General features: G+C 30.4%; 1 long non-coding RNA gene across 1 annotated transcript; it reads right to left on the minus strand.

Moving 5' to 3' along the window:
* Positions 1-1,169: 1,169 nt before the first annotated feature.
* LOC127813124 (uncharacterized) lies at positions 1,170-9,733 on the minus strand. The gene is made up of 3 exons (XR_008026072.1): positions 9,296-9,733; positions 2,953-3,012; positions 1,170-1,570 (listed from the first exon to the last, which is right to left on the minus strand). It is a non-coding gene; the product is annotated as an uncharacterized LOC127813124 (long non-coding RNA).
* Between the last annotated feature and the right edge of the window lie 8,983 nt (positions 9,734-18,716).

The following is an 18,716-nucleotide window of genomic DNA, read 5'->3' on the forward strand; positions in this document are numbered from 1 at the left end:
TATTAATATTATAATATTATTATAATATTATAATATTATTATTACATGAGGTAGTAGGACACCCACTCTCAAATTGTCATGGCTCATCGGTCACCTAATAGGATCACGAGAGTCCATTGTCAAAAATAATAAATTGTAAACACGATCATAATACTTATTTAAGATTTAAGATAATTATTTATTAATTTGTATGAAGAACAATTACCTAAGGTAAATCTCTGCCCATTTGATCATCATATCAGGCATTGCGCATTGTATATAAAATGTCAATTTTATCAATATATTCAAAAATATTTCTTTTTTTAAGTTAAGAATGATTAAATGATGATTAATATCTCATGACAATTATAATTGTAAATTTAATTTTTTTACATCTCTTAGTAAATTACATCTATAATTTTTTTTAATACCCAAAAAAAGGCTTTTCAAAACTTTAGGATGAGAACTTAGGTGCCTTTTGAATGTTTAGTTCGTGGATCAAAACTTTGCCCCTAAAAATTGCATAATATTACTTATTACAATTATTATTTTATTTTAAATAAATTAATCGTACATTCCAAATTACCCAAACATTTCTTAAATTTTATATTTTATCAAATGGGTCCCTAAATTTTTTAAATTAGACAAACTATCTTAGCTACTTACAAGATTAAAAATTAACCGTAACCTTTAAATTTTAAATTTCTAGTTTGAAGACCCTTTAAACTTTATTTTTTACTAAATTAGTTCTTAAACTTTTTATAAAATAATTAAAATACCATATCATGGTCTTGTTATAGATTTGTAAATCTTAATACATACAATAAGTGTTAGAATGTCAATATATAACTAACCTAATTAGTGGGCGCATCATCTAATATAAACAACAATAACAAAGAATTATAATAATTATATATAAATATTATCCCATCCAATTTAAATGTCATACATCAAACCCTCTGTTTCTATAAATAAAATAATAAATAAATGAATAATTACATAAATCAAATAATCAGTGAATCATGAGTCGTTCTATAGGGCCTGACGGGGCCTACCAAGCAGCTCACAAAGAGGGGGGCAAAAAGACGATTTTGCCCCGCCCACTTTACAAATTTGTAAAGCAGGCCACTGCCCCCTCTCACTCTGTGCGTCTCCCCTGCATGCCATGGTCGCCGCTCACCTCTTCGTCCCGCCTCGCCTCCGTTGCCTCGTTGACAGTCGATGTAGCGACTGTCGGCGAGGCGAGGCAACGAAGACGAGGCCGGGCGACTGTAGCAAGGCGCGGCGGAGAGGCGAGCGGGGGCCATGGCAGGCAGGGGAGACGTGCAAAGAAAGAGGGAATCTATCGGAGGGGGAGAGCAGGACGTGGGGGCAAAATAGTCTTTTTGTCCCCTTTTGATAAACCCATCAGTAAGGTCGTCGAACTCTCTAGCATTTTTCGTGAATCATATGTCAATGTAACATATGTCAATATCAATCATATGTCAATGAATCATAAGTTAGTATAGTCAGTGTTATATCCATAAGCATGTCTAAGTATTAAAAATATCACAAAGAATCATACCACAACTATTGCATCCAAGCGATGAATCTGGAAAATGTTAAAATAAAGAGGATAAGTCTCAACTTAGTGAAAGATAAAAAAAAAAAAGTATTGTAATAGGAAAAATAAAAATAGATGCAATAAGGGGTCAATGCCCGAGCAATAAGGGGGAAGAGATGAGGAATCAATTGATAGGCATATGAGTAACAGAATGCAAAATGGATAATAAGGGATAAGGAAGCAATTGATAAACATCAATTAATTAGTACAATAATATATCCAAAAATATTAGTTAGAGGTGATTTATGAAAGTAATATATCCAATACAATAAACTATCTATGTAAGACATTAGTGGTGACAAACTCTTCCCTTTCCTTTTAATTCCTGACCTTCTCTATAGGCCAGAAACTCATTTGTTAATTGGATCCAAATTAGTCTGAAAACCTTCTTTTGATATGCAGTCACTCCACAGTGGTCCTGGATTGGATCTGTTCCTTTTGTAACATTGCAGGTCCTCACATGAAATTATTAGTTAAAGGTAAATCATGGGGTTTATGGGACCAAGTAACATACTCAAGATCTCAATTGAGTATTGATGTGGAATTGGGTCAAAATAAAATCTCACTCCTTTTAATTCCTGACATCCTCGTTAGGCCATAAATCCATATTTCCTAGCCTACACCTATTTGGTAGTGGTAATAGATCAGCTTTGATACTACTTGTAACAATACAAGGCATCATCCAAAATATGCTAACTAAAGATGGCTTATATGTCCCCTAGGATTGCCTCAGTGGTCAGTAAGGAGTGATGGACGCCTTGGGTTCCTAAGTTCAAATTCACTCTTTGCGCAATTATTATGAATCAGATTCAGATTTATCTCTCTTGTTGAAAATTATAGAACCAAGCGACAAAAACCCTCGCAAAGGAGGGCATTCCATAATAGCCTATATATCTAAAAGCTTTAATAAACTATTAATGTAAAATCGGGTCATAAAAGTACATTTCTCATAGCAACTCATAGATGACAAGGTCTCAAGTGTGATGGCCTACATAATGGGTCGGCAATAACCCTATTAACTGAGGTATTGCTAGCATATAGATTCAACATTATACTCCCATACAATGAATAAAGATAATTTGTAAATTATATATTAATAGGTAGACAATAACATGCAAACTTGAAATCAATTAACCAACTCAGTTCATGTTAATAACAGTAATACTAGAATATCCAACAATAACCATCATCAATAAACAATATGTTTATAACAGCGATGATCAACAATGAGAGCAAAATGAAACTTCCCCAGTTTTATGCAATTTAATGATTAAGACTGAAATAAGATTTATAAACAGGAAATATATATAAAGACATAAAGAGATTCAAAGGCATGCGAAAATCCACCATAAAATGATCCATCCACTCACAGTGATACAGTGTAGAATAGTCCGCTGAATTGCCTCCACCTTGGGACTTGCCAAAGTCACCTAACAAAGATGCGTAAAAATGAAATAAGAAAATAACGAAATAAAGGGTAAATGGCTAAAATTGGCGTCCTTAAAGAGAAAAAGAAAGGGAATCCAGATAATCAGGCGCCTTAAATGTATGTGGGCAGCTTCCCCCCACCCCTCTTTTTGTTGGTCAATTGGCATGGGCTCGTATTTTTTTGCCCCCTAGAGGTGGTGCTCTTCTATTATTAAAAAAAAAAGAAAAGAAAAAATATCTCTTGAACAAGCATCAGTAAATGTACAAATAGAGTTGTTTCAATGGTTCATGTCAAAGGTCCATGAAATTATTGCAGCAAAAGCACTTCCGCAGCTCACCTGGTGGCACTTTGTTACCTTTAGAGAGCTTAGATAGAGATAAAGTAATACAACTTTAGCTGGTATTCAAGCTTCATTAATCTTAAGTTGTATCTGACCCAGTGTGTTCCCAGCTGATTTACTGAGCTAGTTTAATGAAACTGTATTGACAATTTAACACAAAACATTTCATGAGAGGACAAAAAAATATACTCACCCAGGTGATTTATCTGACCCAGTGTGTCCCCCACGGGAGGTTCCAATGCTATGTCAAAAAGGACAGTTGCTTGCATTCAAGCAACCAGAGTGACCATTAAAAAATACGGTCCACTGTCTAATAATGAGTGATTCAAGCAATTGAAAGGGACACGGGTCTTCTCAAAAATTGATTTACGTTCTAGATCTTACTGTTTGAAGATCAAGGGCAAGGATATCCCTGAAACCACCTTTCGATCACGCTATCAACACTATGAATTCCAAATCAGGCCAATTGGACTAACTAATTCACGGCAATATTTTATGGATCTTATGAATCTATTGTTCCCTGCATTTCTAAATCAATTCGTCATTGTTTTATTGAGGATATAATGGTTTATTCCAAGAATACCTCTAAAATTCATCCATCAAATGACCTCTAAAATTCAACCATTTTGCATCCTTACACGCTTACGCTTGCATTGGGTTCATCAACAGATCAGATTTTGTGTAAAAATATCCTTCATTTTCCCATTCAAATTTGGCCTCAGAATTGGGCTCCATACCCTATTTTTATATTTTTGTTTCCTCAAGTTCTATTTGGTAAGCCTCATTTACTACTTTGGGCTTTTTTGGGGCATTCTTGGGCTCTTTTATTTATTTACTATTTTTCTTCAAATTTGGGGTATCACAATCATCAAGGCACTCGATCATCAGGGCATCTGATCATCAAAGCACTCGATCATCAAGTCACCTGATCATTTGCATCCAAACATCTAGGTCTCTTGATCATCTACATCCAGACTTGCAACTCTCGGGATCACTTGCGTTTAGACTTGAAACTCTCAGGATCATTCTAAGCCGAGACTTGTTTTCTTGCACTACAAATTAATTATTGTATTGAAACAACAACAAGAAGAAAGATATCCAAAATCTAGAAAGCTCCATAAAAAATAGTGCAAAGCAAATAATCGTATGGAAAAACCTTTGTTTGACATTAGATGACAACTTGAAGGCCCAATTAAACAAAGTAATGAAACTTCGAAAGAAGAAACCAAATATATATCATAAGCTCAAATAAAGCTACTTGAATGGCTAGGTTATCAATAAATTAGATGTCAAAATGAGGAACTTATTTTACCCATAACTAATCATATAGCCCCAGACAATGTGAGAAGGACAACTAAATTCAATGCATCAAACACCTAGCAGAAACAGATAGAACCCACTAAAGTAGTTCATTTCAAACAACAACCCTATAATTAGTAGAGACATGAGAAAATTGGGGTTTGCTCTTTGAAGCCTCAAGGAAATAAACTCACTGACTACGCTGTTCATTTTGTCTTCGATGCCCTCAATAGTTGAAAGAAATGAATGGCCTGAGAGCATATTAATAGTCCACCTCAACTTTGGATCCCTAATCATGCACTTCTTTAGAAATTCATCAGCCTTGGATGACATTAATCACCTTGAAATTTCAAGCACTTGCTTTGTTAAAGCATTCTTGAATATTAAAACTGCATTTGTAAGGCCTAGATCACATCCCGTGCCGCATTTCTAGTGATAAGTTGCAAAACGGTGAAGCTAAGAAACCAACATCAACCTCAGGCCAGTAGTCTTGGTAAAGGATGGATTCTGACACCGTATTCAATAAGGTACTCCTGAGTCCTGACTTGGCTTCTTTTTTGTTTCAACCTCTCTCAAGCCTTTTTTACTACCTCGAAATCAACAATCTTTGCATTTCCTTCCACCAGTAACATGTTATGTGGCTTCAAATCGCAATGAACATAGCCTTGCTTGTGAACGTAATTGAGACCGATCAGAAAAAATAGACTATGTATGCCTCTTGACTTCATTCTTCAGCAATCCTCCACCACCTAACTTGCTAATCCTGTTAGCCCAATTGCCACCAAAGGCATACTCCAACCACATATTGTACATCTAAATATCATTCCCCTTGATGAGATCCTTCCCAAAACAATGGATAAGGCGTGGATTGGCCTCAAACTGAGGCAACAACCTTTTCTCTTTCAGAAGTGAACTAGTACCTTCAACCTCCACCAGTCAATGATGTATGTTAGACCCATCTTGGCAGATCATTCACTAATCCACCAAGATATGTTCAAGATACATCATTGATTTGGGAGGTTGGCAAGTCTCGTTCACTTTTGAATGAGAAAAGGTTGGTGAGTCAATATGAGGTTGACCCACACATTATCCATTGTTTTAGGGAGGATGTCATAGAGGAGAATGACATTCGAATGAACACGTGGTTGAAATTTGCCTCTAGTGGCAATTTGGACAATAGGAGTAGCAAGTTAGGTGGTGAAGGATTGCTGGAGAATGAAACGAAGAAGTATACATAGTCTATTCTAATGGGTCTCAATTATGTTAACAAGTAGGGCTATGTTCATTGCGATCTGAAGTCTCAACACACGTTGCTAGTGAAAGGAAATACAAAGATTGTTGATTTCAAAGCAACAAAAAAAGCTTGAGAGAGGCTAAACAAAACAAAGTCAAGTTAGGACTCAAGGGTACACTATTGTATATGGTGTTAGAGATCATCTTTTACCAAGACTACAGCCTTGAGGCTGATACTTGGTCACTTGGCTACACTATTTTGCAACTTATCAATAAGAATGTGAGTTAAGCCTCGAATATGTAGTTTTTATTCAAGAATGCTTTAACAGAGCAAGTTATAAATTCCAAAGTGATTAATGTCATCAAAGGCTGATAAATTTCTAAATAAGTGTATGATTAGGGATCCAAAGTCAATGTGAACTCCTAATATGCTCTTAGGTCATTTGTTCCTTTCAACAGCTGAATGTATCAAAGTGATACAAACAAGAAAGCTGTAATTGTACCTTAATGAGTTAAAGCAAAGCTGGTACTCATCAGCTACAGGTGAATTTCTTGATTTTGGAAAAGGGGAATGGAGAAACATGTAGAATAGTTATACTCTCCAATCAATTTCAGACTAGATCGCTCACCTGGGGCAGAAATGGGTTGTCAAGAGGATTTTAGTGTCACTAAATGTTATATTTTTGTTTCCTAGCACACTCATGCCCCATTTTATGTTTTTGTTTCCTCATTTTTTATTCAGTAAGCCTCATTTACTATTTTGGGCCGTTTGGAGGCATTTCTTCTGCTCTTTTATTTATTTACTATTTTCTTCAATTTTGGGGGTATCACTTGAAAGATAATCAAAAGCTAGAGAGCTCTATTTGCAGAAAGCAAAAAGCAAATTACTGGTTAGAAAACTTTTGTTTGACTTTAGATGGCAACTTTAAGGACCAATTACACAAAGCCATGAAACTTCAAAAGAAGAAACAAAATATATATCAGAAGCACGAATAAACTTACTTGCACAACAAGGGTATCCATCAATTGTATGTTAAACTGAGGAATTTCTTTACCCAGAACTAATCTACAGCCCAAGACAATGTGAGAAGGACAACTAAATTCAATACATCAAACACCTAGTAGACACAGATAGAACCCGCTAAGTAGTCCATTTCGAACAACAATCATATAATTAGCAGAAACAAGAGAAAACTGTGGCTCATTCTTTGAAGTCTTTTGGGAAATAAAATTGCTGTCCAAACAAGTGGATCTTAAATGAATTGATCTCCATGTAAAGTTGATTTTTGAGGATCCAGTCCCAAGAACTTGAATAAGGTCCCAAAGCCCTATAGTGACATTGAAGCACCACTGAAAGCATCTAGTCAAGGTTTCAGGAGGATTAATCTATTGAATTTTTTTAAAGAACTGAGACAATTGATTAAGAAGATTGTTCAACGGTGGTGTTGGAAGAGAAAGGCAAATTCTACAAAATTGCAGGGGCCAGATAGGTACTTTCACTTGGGAAGGTCTGAAAATGTTGGACAAAAATAAAATGGCCGTTTAAGTATTAGATAATTTCCCAGGAATTTCAAAAATTAGCTATGTTGCTTTAGTGCAGGGATGAATGGGACAAGAAAAAACAAACAACAAATATAAAACAACTACATCTAAAATAAAAACTAAATAATAACATTAATAAATGATATTATCATATTACTAAAAGTGATAATATTTTGTTAGCAAAAAATAAATAAATAAAAAGAGTGATAGTATTGAAAAAGCACTTTCAAAAATAGCAATATTATTTTTTCCTCAACTTCCCTTAATCCCATTAGGATGCATGGATTCCAGTTTGTCAATCATCTCTATCCATTACTATATCAACTCTTTTTTTTTCCCCTAGGTAACTATATCATTTTATTCAAAATATAAATATTTACCAAAAAATATACTTTCAGTTTCTATAAATGAAAACAAAAACCCCCATCTAGCGGGCATTAAAGTTTCTAACTGTTGTTGTAAAATGAAAGCAAAACACAAAAGGAAGGGGAAAAAAAAAAAGTCATGCCATCCTTCAAATTTAAGAAGCCAACTACATCAACTAGAACACTCTATTTTTTAAAGTGTTAACAGTTCATTAAAAAACAATAATATCAACTTATAAAAAATACTTTTACACAAAATATTTTGTAAAAATAAGATGAAAAATATTTTTTATATACAATAATTTTTTTACGAATAATTTCTACACATAATCAATATGTAAAATATATTATTTTGACATATATGTTTTACATACAAATTAAATAGCTGTATGCTTTCAAGGTAACAATAACCACATGAGCCACGAAGCTCAATAAGACATGCATACTATGCACCATGCCCGTACAAATGAGAAACACTATCATACATTTTCTCCAATATAGTAGGTACCATATAATCTATATATTGCAATAAATAGTATCAAATATAAAAATGTGGTGCAATGAGGCAACAAGTAATGTGTACATATAAGGAGCACTGCATGCATTATCTTACATTCACTAATCCCTTCTTAAAGCACCACTAAGCCCACCTTCTAAATCTCATGAATACTTCTAAGGGACATTTCATTTCAAGAAGACCACTAATCCACATTTTAAAACTTAATGGATGAATATTAATATTCTAAGCTTTGAATTTCCAACTTCAATCATATAACCTTCAAATACTATACTTTCAGCTTAGATGTTCATTCACTGGGAATCTCATTTTCTTTCAGTTTCTTCTTTTCTTCCCCCTTCTTCTGGTAACAGGGAATCTCAATTTCAAGAACAACTAGACTTTTAATAAATTTCATCTAGAATGTACTTGCCACAACCGTAGGCAACCCAACTTTCAATTATGATTTACAGAAAGAGTCATTTCAAGTATTCATGTTCACTTGAATTCAAAATTTAAATAATAGAATCTTTACCTTAATTCCTTAATCAGTGGCTGTTCTTTCCAAGCCCCCAATGGTTACATCTATGACAAAGCTCTAAATTAATTTCATTTTTTGCTTCATATCAACAGAGCACTTATGCACAGACATATATTATTTCCTCCCACTTTCTATTTAATACCCATGGATTCTCTGAGAACTACTTCAATCATACAGAAATTCAAATGGAATTTAGTTGAATCCTCACCTCAATTTTAAACTTGTATTTGTTCCTTCCCACCTCCAGTTGAATAGTTTCTTCGTACTTTTCCTTTCTAATTAAACCCTTAAAGTACCTATATACGACCGCATTACTAATTGCAATCAACAACACTACTCAAGCATCATTATAATTTAGCTCTCATCAGGATATCTCCCTTATCAACACTTTTCGATTTTTTTTTCTTCAGCTTCAGCATAGAATAGTTTAACAGAAGTTCCGAAACCAAAGGGAACGAAGATGTTTACCTTAACCTGTTAACCAGCGCCCCTGTTTTCCCCTGGTTGATCTTAGCTTGCTGGAATCATCATTAGCATTGAAACTTCTCCGTCTGAGTTAAACCTTTAACATCCCAAGAATCAATTAACATCTTAGTACAGCAAACTCATAGCAGCACTCGGAGAATAAAACCTCAGTTCGTGCCTATAGTGAACGAGCGGAAGCTTTCAACATCACCGTTCTTGTTGAAACTAAATTTCTCCTCGGTGTTCCGATGTAACCCTCGTCTGGGTCTTCCCCAACAAGGCAACAACCCAAATGACGCTTCAGCCAAAAACAAAACCGATGGCCCGTCTTCTCCCTCTCGCGCTACGCATTTCTGAAACCGGAGCTCCATTATCAGCAGGACGACAAAGAAAATTCCGCAGGATTTCACCTACCTCTTTACTGCTTAGAGGGTGTTTGGGTTACCCTTTTTTTAACAGCATTTAAGTTGTTTAGTTTTAGGTTGTGTTAAATTAAAAAATTGTGTAGTGTTTAAATTAATAATTATATATTTAATTTAAAAGAGTTGATAAATTATCAAAACTTGATAAAAGGATAAAAATAGACATGTTAAATAATATAAATAAAATATTAATTTTTAATAAAAATAAATTATAAATTAATATTTAATTGATAAATTTTTATTATTAAATATTGATAAATTATATTTAATTATTAAAAAATATACTAATACAATATTTTATGTGTTATATATATAGTGAAAAATATGGTTGGCAACAACAAAAGAAGGTGACGGTCAAGACAACAAAGAAGGAGATGGGAGACAAAATGAGGTGACAATGGACATTGCAATAGAAGGCGATGGACGAAGCAAGAGACAATGGCGATCGACGCAATGATCGATCTGCAATTAGGAGGATATGATTGATGGCCGATCTGTAAGGAAGAGGCGGCAATCGACAAGACGAATGAGGAGATCTGACAACAACGACAGTGTAGGGATGGAGGCGACGACCGATCTACTAGATGTGGTACTACAATGGAGGAAGCGGAGGTGGCGTTGCAATGGAGATGGCACTACAATAAAGGGGATACGGATTGTAAATGTATAGAATTTATGAGGGTAGCTTGGTAATTTTGTCAATCAATGCCAAAAAACCACCACTAGCGTTTCAAAAGAGTTGGGGAGGGGCATAGCTTTTCCTAAACGCTCATATATCAATTTTTAAGTTTAATAGTTTTTAAATTGGTAAAGGTTGCTTAAACATTTTTATATACATAAAAGTATGATAGTTTGAAAAAAAAAAAATTTCTCCCAAAACTTGCATTAATAATTTACATTTAGTACTTATTACATTAATAATTTACATTTAGTAATTTATATTAATAATTTAAAATTTTCAATTGTTTTGAAATAATAAGTACTAACTATTGTAAAATTAATAATATATTTTAAATACATGATTTTTTCAATGCTAATCATGAATTTTTTAATACATTATTATGTGAATATTAAATATTTAATTAATTCGTCAATCAATCAAAAATAAATACTATTTATGAAGAATATAAATAGATGCTTAAAATATTAATTAAGTCACAAAATTTGTCAATAAATAAAATCTTATATTTATATAATATAATAATATATAATATCTTTTTATATATATAAAAGTAAGATAGTCGAAAAATAAATTTTCTCCAAAACTTGCATTAATAATTTAAATTTTCTAATTACTTTGAAATAATAAGTACTAATTATTGTAAAATTAATAATGAATTTTAAATATATGAGTTTTTCAATGCTAATAATGAGTTTTTCAATACATTATTATATAAATATTAAATATTTAATTAATCCATCAATCAATCAAAAATAAATACTATTTATGAGGAATATGAATAGACACTTAAAATATTAATTAAGTCACAGAAAATTGTCCATTAAATAAAATATTATCTTTATATAATATAATAATATATAATATCATTTTATATATAAAAGTAGGATACTCTGCAAAAGATTTTTTTTTCTCCAAAACTTGCATTAATAATAATTAAATCATTATTACTAAAAGTAGCAGTAATTAATAATTATTATAAAATTAATAATAGATTTTTTAATACATAAATTTTTCAATATATTATTATGTGTATATTAATTTAGTTAATATACACATAATAAAATAGGATAGTCTACAAAATAATTTTTCCCCCAAAAAACTTACATTAATAATAATTAAATTATTATTACTAAAAGCAATAATAATTAATAATTATTGTAAAATCAATAATGAATTTTCTAATACATGAAATTTTCAATATTAATCATGAGTTTTTCAATACATTATTATGTGTATATTAAATATTTAGTTAATATCTTCATTTTTATATATATAAAAATAAGATAATTGACTCATACAGTTTTTCTTCTAAACCGTGTTAATAGTTTGCTAAAGTATTTTATCAAGTGACAATCAATGGTGAATTTTTTTTCCTCTAAAACTTTCATCAAATCAAAGGTAATAATTAATTAATTATTATTTTTACTTTAATAATAATTATAGTAAAATTATTTATTATATTATAATCTTAAAATTGTGATATCTTAATAAATTCATAAAAAATATTTAAGGTAGTCAAATGCTTGATTTTTTCAATGCTAATTAATATTCAAGGTATTAGATTTTCAAGATCATGGAAGAAATCAAAATTCATATTTTAAAATTTTTTTTATCATTGCAAAAATTAAATTTCAAGAGTAGAAATTAAAATTTTTTAAAAATTAATTATTATTGAAAAACCTATGCATTGAAAAACTCATGTTTCCTCACATTTATGAATTTTAATTTATATTTATAAAATTTAAAAATAAATATAATATAATAAATAAAAAACAACAATTATAAATTTTATAATATTTATTTATAAATAAATATAATATAATAATTTTTTTCCCTCCAAAACTTACATCAAATCAAAGGTAATGATTAATTAATTATTAATTTAACTTTAATAATTATAATAAAATTATTTATTATATTAAAATTATTTATTATATTACAGTCTTGAAAATGTAATATCTTAACATATTCATACAAAATTATTTAAGGTAGTCAAATGGTTAGATTTTTCAATACTAATTAATATTTAAGGTATCAAATTTTTAAGACTATCCATATATTTAAAGTTTTATTATTATTGCAGAAATTAAATTTTAAAAGTAGAAATTAAAATTTTTAAAAGAATTTTTAATTAGTATTGAAAAACCTATGCATGGGAAAACTCATGCTTCATCACAATTATGAGTTTTAATTTATATTTATAAAATTTATAAAAAAATATTTGAAGTAGTCAAATAAACTTGATCACAAAAAATTATGATATAAATTAAAACCATAATTAGGCATTAGGGAAGAGTCAACAACTTTTTCTCTCCAAAATATCATCCACATATGCACATTAGACATTTATTACCATAATTTAATTCCAGTATTGGAAAACTCATACTTTTTCACGTGTATGAGTTTTATTTATATTTATATTTATAAGTTAAAATCTATATTTTTAAAATTTTATTATCATTGCAAAAATTAAATTTCAATGTAAAAAATTAAAAATTTCAAAAGAATTTTTAGTTAGCATTAGAAAACCATGCTATCTCAAGTTTAGAATTTTTAATTAGCGTTGCTAAAAAATTTGACAAGTTTAGGATTTTAAAAAATGTTAATTCTTCTTTAGCGCATTAAATAATTGTACATTGAATTAAGGTGTTTTCCATTAGTACATTAAACTTAAATTTTGATGAAAAGCTAAGTATAGAAGAAAAAAAATTGTGGTCTCCATTAACACATTAAAATTAAAAAAACTTAAATTAAAGTTATTTAAAATATTAAATTTTATTTTAATTTTTAAATTTATTATGATTACACCTCCCATACTTAACGGGTGAACACTAGTTTAACAAAAAAAAGTTATATAATTTTTAAGTTATTATAATAATTTTTAAACTGTCAAACCGTTAACCAAACACCCTCTTAGAGCTACACCTTTTTGATTTATATCAACGCCAGCCCAGTGTCTTCCATTTGGGTAGTTGGGTTCACATAAAGATTGTTCTCTCTATCTTTTGTTGCCTCTCCCACTCTCTAGTCAGGCCTCAAGTGTCTTCCATTTGGGTACTTGGATTTACACAATATCTCTCTGACTCTCTTTCTCTCTTTTGGGTGATTAGGGGAATATGTTTCTTCATATAAAAGGTAAGATTGATTCAAATAATAATAATAATTAAAACCTTGCATCTGCCACAAAAAAAAAATACAAATGTTATGTATATGTTGATGTTTAGTTCGTAGTTAAATTTCACATACGGTCTGTGAAGTTTGTCTAAATTACATCAATTACTCTTCTATTTTAGAAAATAACACAAATATCTCATAATCAATCAATTTGTCTTTATATTTAATTGACTCATCTCTTTCTTTCTCCTTTTTCCTATCTGTTTCCCTCTATCTCTCTTTCCATGTCATATATATCGTACTTGAAAGTTTGGCAAAAATCAAATTCTTAATAGATTATTGATCATCGCTAAATATCTATTATTTTTCTTTCTTCCTATCTTGCATTTGCAAAAAACATTTAAAACCAAACCCCATTTGCAATGGGGTTAGCTTCTCTATCATTGTTATAGCCTAATGGAGAAATAAGGTGACAATTCTCCTCTAACAAGTTATTCTATCTCTTTGGTTGGAATTTCATTTATGTTGTCTTTTCTTCCAAATCAAAATCCAAGATCGCGTTCTATTTGTTATATTCAAGTTTTGATTTTCTAAATTAATAAAAACGCGTTCTCTTTACTGTTTTCAAAATTACATTTTTAAAAATAAAAAAATTATAAAAAAAACTCAAAACAATAAAAAATTATTTTGAGTATTTTCATCCAAAACAAACTCTAAACTCAAAACACATTTATTTATTTATTCATTCGTATTTTATTATTATAATAAAAAAAATATTACAAAATTTATTAACTTAAAAATGTATATATATTTTTAATAATATATTAACATTAAATATTTCTAATTTATTGAATAGTCAAATTTATTAAATAAAATATTATTAAAAAATTATTCTCAAAATTTAAAAGAGAACGCATTTTCTAAATTTATGTTTTGAGAAATAATTTTTCAAAATAATAAATAAAACACGTTTTCAATTTTTTAAAAATAAACTTTCAAAATAAAAATTAAAAATAAATTTAAAACTCAAAATTAAAAATTAAAACGCAAAGATAACGCAACCTAAATGATTGAGTTTCTAATTAATAGATATTGTGGCTCTTTCTTTATTGGATTTTAATCATCTGAGTGTTAGATCAGATCGTAAATCAGGGTTCTAAAATGGACACATCAAGATTCAAAGGCGAACCATCGAATCTAGATTTTTGGATTCAACATATTATCTTCTCTAGGCTTGACAATTTGAGGATGAACCATCAAAGCTAGACAGAAAGATGGGAGAGAAATCCCACATTTGTCTCTGTCTCTTTCTTCCTTACTTTCTCTAGTATAACCCATGACAGCGGGTTTTTCTGACCATGCATGATGGAGTTTGATCGAAGATGGCCCGTAACCATTTTTAATATTCTATCTTTTATTTTTATTGTTGTATAATTACAGTTCATGGAGATATAAAGGGTATTTTTGGAATATAAAAAAATTTAACAGACATTCCTTGACGATAGGAGATTTGGTGTCACACGAGCGGATGTAGGGGGAGCCATCTAACTGGGCTATATTAATATTTAGTTAGGGTTTTGCCTGAAATTTTACATATATATATTTATATAACATATATTACTGTTGTTTAACTGGGTTGGCAGGGGCTAAAGCCCGTGCCAGCCCCACTAGATCTGCCCATGGTGTCACACAATATACAAAATCAAGAAAAATCAATAATTTATTTAAAAACATCATGTGTATTTGGTACAATTTAAACAATCATTAGAGTAGACGTATGAAATTTTGCCATATGCTTATCACTTGATTTTGAAAGCTTGACATTTTGTTAAATTAATGCTTTACTCGAGTAGGTAAAATGGGGCCATAGGAAGCCTTGAAATGGGTTTCTTTTACTCGTCAGCCCGCTAATCAAATAATTCTTCCTAAATTAACGTTTAAAATGATATTTAGCATTAGTATAATAATATATCAAATAAATTATCAATATTTTATTATTTATCAAATAATTATATTATTCATATAATATGTATTAACAGTAGTAGTTATTAATTATTTTAATAAAATATATTAGTGTTTGGATAGCACATGTAAGTGTTTTTCAAGAAAAATATTTTAGTTTCTACCTCAAAATATAACAATGACTTGTCTAAAATATGTTATTTTTACTTTAGAGACCAAAATTAAAACTTGTGAGAAATATGCCCAAAATAATGTGTGATATCAGAATTATTTTTTATAAAAGTATTTTTTTGACAAATTAATTTAATTGGTTACATTTTGATAAAGAGATTTCAAAGACGTGATTTTCAAATTCTTCCATTTGAAATATATCGTTTTTTTCTGGGTCCATATGGAGGATGTATTTTGACCCAAATTCAATTGTTTTCAACAATTATATATTACTAAATAATAAATTTTAAAATTTCAAATAATAAATGATAAGATCAAATAACTCTATTCAAATGCAACTGTGTAAATAAGTAAATATTGCGACTATTTTGTATTTTTAGGAATTTGTGCACTTTTCAAAAATCTTCCTTGGATCTAGAGTGGCAATTTAGTAGTCATTCGCAAAAAATATGGTATTTGTCTTGACAAAAAGTCGTTCAAGTTCATTCGTTAAAAAATAAATCGATCTTGAATCTAATTTTGAACATTAATTAGAAGTTAGTAAATAGTTCGTGAACAAGCTCGTTTATAAATATATTAATATATTTATTTATAATTGTATAAGTATATTATTTAACATAAAATTATTAAATTTTAAATTATTATAATAATATAATTAAATTAAATATATTTAAAATTATTATATATATTAACTTAATCATTCAACATAATATAATATATGAATACATAATAAAGTAAAATAAAAAAATAAATAAATTAATGAGATGAAAGAGAATAAGGGGGCTTGACTAGATCCGTGCAATGGAAAACGAGAACATAATAGTAAAGAACGAAACAACGAGAGAGAACGAAAACGGAATAGAAACATAGGGAGAAATAAAGGTTATTCAAGATAGGAGAAACATAGGCTGTTTGAGTTGGCGTTAAAGACGAAGACAGGGCAATCACCATAGTGCAGCAGTTGAAAGATCGATAATGAGACAGAGCAGAAGGCGAGGGAGCATATCTAAAGCAAATTTGGAGTGCTGTTACCACTACTTCTTTGAAGCACTATCCATTGTCATTGTCTACCATCGTGTATTATTTCCTTTTTTGTCACAGTCGCCACCACACAACCTCTTATTTAGTGGTTATTTTCTAGAGAGCCTGAGCTCGAGTTCACCAACAGGTGCTCAAGTTTGTGTTGAGCTTGAGTTTGAGCTTAGAAACTAGTGAGACAAGCCGAACTCAACAAAACTCGATTCAACTCGATTTGATTGCAACCCTACTTAAATCCTCTAGTTAGGTTTGCTCTATGTGCCATATGGTATTTTTAAGAACATTAAACAACATCTTAGCTTTCAACTACTCAAATTAATGGAATCAAATTGTGACAAAAATTTTCATTTTTGATTCTTTTTAGATTTGTGAGTGTTAATCTAGAAAATTTTCTATTCACTTGATATAACTAAACTAATTGTACAAAATTACCCAATTTTAAAATTTTTGTTAACAAGCCCACAAATCCTTCGAATTGAGGGTCTTAATTAACCATTTCTTTTCCAAAATGTTTGAATACAATTAACATAAGGTGATTAGGTGATTTGCTTGTCTTGTAGAAAGTTAGTGCACTGACCCTTCAGTGTATTCCTTCGGCCTCAACTCAAGTTCGCTTATGTACATAATGTCATTCTCATTCGTTGATATTTTTAATGCCTTTGATTATGTTTGACTGGGCCAAGATGGTGTTGATTGAGATGGGAGTTGTCCTATGTGTTTGGCCCAATTGTGAAGAAAGGATCGATCCAAAAGGAAAAGCCCATATGTCGGGTAAGGTCAGGATCAAGTAGACTGAGCCATAAGGAGGAGTTCGTGTGTTGGGCAAAGTAACGACTAAAGGGATCAAACCTACATGGTGGACAAGCCTTGGGGAGATGAAAGACGATGAAAGGTGAACCAAGCACATTGGGGCATTGCACAACATGGTGACTCATGTAACAATTGCCTTGGGTAAAGAGGTAAGCCATGATTAGGGAATAGGGCATTGCAGGACAATGCCTTGAGGAGCTTACTACGACAGATCTAAAGACGACAAGGATGCACAATAAGAGATTGGAGTGACCACGGGCACGCGTCGGAAGAGTTTGGCATGCAGGGTTACAGTGGGTACATGGGCAACATAGCATTTGCTTGGTAATGAGGGAGGTGCAGACCCCATGCACGTGGGGCCCGCCTCTACACATGAACTTCACGGGACCCGTGTCCCTGTCAAGCAAATGCTATGTTGCGCAGCAATAGGCAACATAACATTGTTGTTCTAAATTATCTTAAAAGTATTCAAGTAAGTCATTTTTTTTTTATTCTTGAGGTTTTTATATTATTCTATTATGTTCTAAAATGTTCGTTGTCTAGTGCAAAACAATCTACAAGAGTCATATAATAATTAGTTAGTAAGTATTTGGGATTATCATATTTGCACAGTTTTTCGTTATTTGTGCCCTCAATTTCAACATATGAAGTAAATCATAAGTGGAGGTCTTATCTCACTGTGCAAGATAAGAAATTGAACCCATAACTTATTGATGCAAATTTTAATTTATCGTGAGCTAATCATTTAACTTGTATTATAAGGGCATTAGTTAGTAAGTACTTAAATATTATAAATAGTCAATAATGATAGAATGTTGTAAAATGTGAGTTGAATGGTTATATATATTTTAATTTTTTTATTTATACTTATCCTCAAGTTTTAGTTAAAAAATTCTTCTTTAGATTTTAGTTAAGAGTTTGGTGTTGTTTTATTCTTTTAAGTCGAAACAAAATCTAAATCAGGTCAACTTGTTTATAACTTAATAATATTTTTTAAAAAGATAATAAAGAAACCCACTTAAAATTATCCACCACCTTAATTCTTTATGTTTATTATTTGGGTAGCAAAAATGTTTATCAAATATATTTTTGTATAAAAAATTTCACCACAAATATTATTTTTGAATATTTGAATTACAATTAAAAATAAACAAAATTCACAATTGAATACGTACAAATTATAATTTTCGTCTGCGTGGTGGTAAAATATACATTTTAGGGCAAT

This window comes from Diospyros lotus, chromosome 11 (genome assembly GCF_014633365.1).
Source record: "Diospyros lotus cultivar Yz01 chromosome 11, ASM1463336v1, whole genome shotgun sequence".
NCBI classification, from domain to species: domain Eukaryota; kingdom Viridiplantae; phylum Streptophyta; class Magnoliopsida; order Ericales; family Ebenaceae; genus Diospyros; species Diospyros lotus.